Consider the following 4848-nt stretch of genomic DNA (forward strand, 5'->3'; position numbering starts at 1 on the left):
GGCGGGGCGGGGCGGGGCGGGCGCTCATTGCATAGGATGACTCACTGCTGCTGGCACGGGCGTGCACCTCGGGCCCGCTGCTTGTGACTGACGGCGCGCCTGCCCCGTGTTGGAGGGGGGGGGGGGTACCTCCTCAGAGTGAGAGGACAGCTGTTGGACGCGGCGGCGGGCGGGCGAGCGGGAAGGTGCGAGCGAGACGGGGCTATATAGGCGGGCGGTGGCGCCCTGGCGCCCTGCCCAACATGGAGAGAGACCCATCTCTATGCGGACAGGGAAGTCCCCCATCCATCGCTCTGGCGCGCTCGTATACAGCGATGCAGAGCGATGTTATCGGCGGGCATGAGGACCTGTCGGCAGCATACGGCCCTCTGCTCAAAAACCGGCAGCAATCTCTTCTCTTCGCCAGTTACGGGCGGGGCGGGGCCGCGGGGCTGGCCTCATTCTAGTGGTGGCGGGGCGCCCGTGCCATCCTCGGCATTGTGTGTGTCACCCTCCGTCACTCGGCGAGCTTCGCGCCCACGCTTCATCCTAGAGCGCGCCCGCGTGTCAGTGTGTGTGTGTGTGTGTGTGTGTGTGTGTGTGTGTGATTAATGTCTCGCTGATCAATCAAATCGATCACTTATTTAGAATACGTCGGGTCGCGCATTCCTTTGTGCGAGGCGGTGCGAGGCCTTTCCCCGCGCCTGGCCTCTGTCACTTTTACGTGGTGGTGTTTCTATCGGTTTCTACTCCCATATGAGCTTAGCTTCGATATGTACCCAGGTGGCGATAGGCAAGCCCGCTCGCACTTATGCATGCGGTACAGTATAACTACAGAAGTTAGTGGGGTTGGTCCACCACCTGGTATGGCAAAGAAAGACGGATAGAAAGAGTTTGTCCCGAATCCTTTCCTCGTCTGCTGAGAGGACCTGCTGCGGCTAGGCGCGCGCGTGCCGTGTGCCGTGCCGACGATTGACTCGTCAGCTGACCTGACGGCGGCTTCCGGTGGTGGCGCTCGGGGGTTGCGTCCGGGGAGCGCAGCGGCGAGCCATACTCCCGACGCAGCCCCGGCGACCCTGCATAGCGCTATGCGCCGCGTTGTTCTGCCCCCTGACGCGTTGACGACGACTGCAGCGACTGCAGCGACACTGCAACAGCGCCGGCGAGGGCGAGGAGCTGAAATGGAAAACCTTTCGTGCACTGCGCCTTTTTGGCGAGTTTCGTCTGAAGGAACAGTGAAAAGCAACTCTCGACCTCTGATTGAATTTCGGAAACGCATTTATTCCCCACCTGGCTCCTTGTTAAATTTATCTCTGGGCGGGTGCCGTGATGGCCCCCTCACGAGCGGGGGAAGTAGGCGAACCCGCAAACAACCCGCAAACAACCCTTAACAACCCTTAACAACCCTCAAAAACCAGTACGTAAAGTAAAATTTCGTTTCTCTTTTACTGATACGTATCCCTATAAACAGACTTTCACTAAAAACTGCGCCCGTCTGTGAATGTGTGCGTGCGTATGAGTGCGTGCGTGCGTGTGCGAGCGTGCGTATGTTTGTGCGTGCGAGCGTTTGTATGCACCGCGGCACGTTAAAGACCCTCCCGGCCGCGCCCGCCGGCCTCTCCTCGGCGGGCATTCACCACCAAGAGTCGTCTCCTCGGCGAGCTTTATGTCCCCTTGCGGTGACGTGCGTGATCAGGGCGGGGCGCGGCGGGGCGGGGCGCGGCCGCGGAGGTCGTGAGGATGGGGTAGCCCCGGGTGGCCCGCACACCGCCTGCTGGCGGCCTCCTGGCTGCCGCTCCCAAAACACAACAGGACTGCGCGACTGCCTCTGCTTTATGGCTGGGCTCCCTGGCGCCCCCGTCCTCCCTTTCCTACCTCACAACCAAAGTTAGCTGTGCCCTGTCTCCCCCAAGGTCGCTCAGGGCCCCTTGGTGGTAAAAGTGGGTGCGGACCGCAGCACTATCTGTGGCTCGCGCCCCGAGAGGTGTCAAAATTCGCAAACGATGCGAATCTGCAAGGAAGGAAAAATACACAAGAAACGCGTCTCACGATTTGCCGCGCGGGCTATATTTGATCCGCGCGGGGCGGGCAGGGCCTGGGCCTGGCGGGCGGGCAGGCGCCGCCGGCCGCTCTTGTGCCAACGCCGCCGCCCCAGCGCGCCGCGGTTCCAGGTATGCTGGACGCGCACAACACGCCGCGACGGCGACACTTCCTCCAATTCTTTTCAAATTCGATGATTCGCCATATCGTATAGGTTCGGCACATATTTTGCTCGCACGTGCGCTCAGTGCCACTCCCTGTCAGTGTGTGCGTCTGTCTGTCTGCCTCGTCTATCTTTCACGCTCTCTCTCTGTTTCTCTCGCTCTCCCTCTCTTCTCTCACTCACACTTTCTGTCTGTCTCTCTCTCGCTCACTCCTCGCTGCGGCCGGGGGTGGACAGGCCACTATTTCACTTGGACGCCTCTCGAACAATCATCACCGCCTCTCGTTACGGCACGGCGGCTCTTGCGGCTCGCCTCGCGACATCGCCTCGGCAGGAGGAGGGCCTCGAGGGGGAGGCTGGACGCGACGCGACGCCTCTGCCGATGACGACAAGCAGGCGTCCTCCTGAGCCGAGCCACGCGTCGTGTCGACACACCACCGGCGAGTGTCGGGGGTTCGATCCCCGCCGGCAGGAAGGTGTACATTAGCTCTTGCACTAAGCGGCCCGCTCCCGTGCGTGGGTGGGCCGCGATGAGGAGGAGCGAGAGAGACGGGGAGAGTGTTGCTCGGCGCACAGTGTCACGTGACCCAGCACGGCCGCGCGTCCTCCGAGCCGCGGCCGGCCCGGCGCGGCCCACTCCTCCGGCGCCATCTCTAGCGCGGATTGAAAGTGAGCTAATGTAAGGTAAGAGCGCGCCTCCCCCGCGTGCCGGCTAATGGCTAATGGCTAACGCTCACTTTTGCTCATTTGCCACTCTGCGCGCGTCACTGCACACACAACGTGGAGAGCGACCAACTTTTTAAAAAGTGCTTGTGGATTTTTGATCTTGTTTTTTACAACTTCGGTTACTCCGTTTAGGGATGCGAAACATTTCCATGTTCCCAAATTCTGGGCTTTTGTTCAGATTATTTTTGTTTTCCATATTGTTATTTGATTTTGAGTGTAGGGTGTTTGGTGTCTAAGGCGCTTTTCCTTTGCACGCTCACCCTTACATTGCCCTCTCTTCTCGCGCGATTGGTTATCCACGCTCCGATGATCCCTGTTCGCCCAGGGTCTCGTCCAAGATGACGGCCAGGACGACGGCCAGGACGACGGCCAGGACGACGGCCAGGACGACGGCCAGGACGACGGCTAGGACGACGGCTAGGACGACGGCCAGGACGACGGCCAGGACGAGTGGGACGGAGGAACGGTGCTCTCCCGTGCTCTCTGTGCTCTCCGTGGCTCTCCAGGGCGTGGTCCGCACCCGGCGCGGAGCGTCACTGCTGTGTCACTACTCCTCGTTTGTCTCTTGCATAAGAAGGGCGGGATGGTGGGATGCTGTGGATGACTCATCCCGCTCCACCCCCCCGCTCATTGTGCGACATCCTGGGGGAGGTCGTCCCGGCCTAGAGCCCGGCCGGGCTCGTGTGTGATGAATGTGTGGTTACAGCTGACCGGCCTCCCACCACTCCCGCAAGCGGCGCAAGCGCGAACACAACATTCGATCTCGTTGCAATTGTTTCCATCTTCGTCACACACACGCACCTCCCCTCCCACCTCGACTTTCGCTTTCGACACCCTGCTGCTGCTGCTACTGCCGCCGCCACCGCCGCCGCCGCCTCGTGGAGGTCGCGCCGGCCGGCGCTGCGCGGGTGGAGAGCAGCCTCGCGAGCCTGGCGCGGGGGTTGAGCCTAGTCATATACGCCGTCAGTCAGCGGCTCATTAGCGTCACTTCAGCCCGACCCGTGACGCTATCGCTATCACACCGCACTCCTCGTAATCGCCGTCACCGTTCAACACACGGGGCTGCTGGGCCACAAATCAAATCCGTAGCGCTCCCATTTCCAGAGCACAATAGTCGGGGAGGGCGAAGTGAGATCGGGCGACGGAAATGCGAGCGCGTGTGTGTGTGTGTGCGTCAGTGAGCCGCTAGGTCCTAAATATCCAGCAACTCGGCGTGAAATCGTGACCCGCCGGGGCGTGATAGTCGCGCGGCGCGGCGTGGCGTGGAGGAGAAGTCCACTCCGGTAAATCTCCCCCACACCCCCGCCCTCCCGCCCTGTCACCCGAAAACTCCTAAACTGTCCCAAACATTTAAATATGGTAATCTCCGCCATCGCCGCCGCCCGCCACAAATCCTTCACACGACTCTTGTGTTCTGCTTGGGGGACGGAGCGCACTTCCTGCGTCCGAGCAGCGAGGAGGGTAAAAGAGATGGGGAGGGGGGGAGGGGTTAGCGCCCACACCTCCCTTAGTCCCACCCACCCAGTGTCCGTTCCCCCGCTGACCCCCTCGGGCCTCGATATCGGAGCCCGCGGGCGAGGTAGGCGGGGTCCGCGAGGCCGTCTGGGCGGTCCAAAGGGGCGCGGCTCATGGGAGAGCACGAGCACGAGCTTACGAAGGGGGCAGAGGGCGGCGGACTGAGCGGCGAGAGGAGAGTCTCCTCTCAGCTCAGGAGACTTACTTCCCGTGTCGCTCTGACTCCGCTGACTCTCGGACAGGACTCGGAATACGGCGTGGCTGTTCCGTTCGCCCGCCCGCGGCCCCCGCCGCCTTGACGCGCCTCTGCCGTAAAGTACCCTATGACACTTCCCATTTGCGGGACTTGATTCGCAACGCGCGCCGCACTTCCAGCCGACGCCGCTTCGCTTCCTCCGCCTCCCTCCCTCCCTCCCTCCCTCCCT

The 4848-nt window shown here is 62.0% G+C and overlaps 1 protein-coding gene across 3 annotated transcripts in view; it reads left to right on the forward strand.

The window, feature by feature from the left end:
* The window catches only part of LOC113214225 (putative uncharacterized protein DDB_G0271606), a 100410-nt gene that overhangs the window by 79030 nt on the left and 16532 nt on the right, over positions 1-4848 (forward strand). The window lies entirely within an intron of this gene.

This window comes from Frankliniella occidentalis, unplaced genomic scaffold (assembly GCF_000697945.3).
Source record: "Frankliniella occidentalis isolate FOCC.00 unplaced genomic scaffold, Focc_3.1 Scaffold19, whole genome shotgun sequence".
In the NCBI taxonomy this organism is placed as follows: domain Eukaryota; kingdom Metazoa; phylum Arthropoda; class Insecta; order Thysanoptera; family Thripidae; genus Frankliniella; species Frankliniella occidentalis.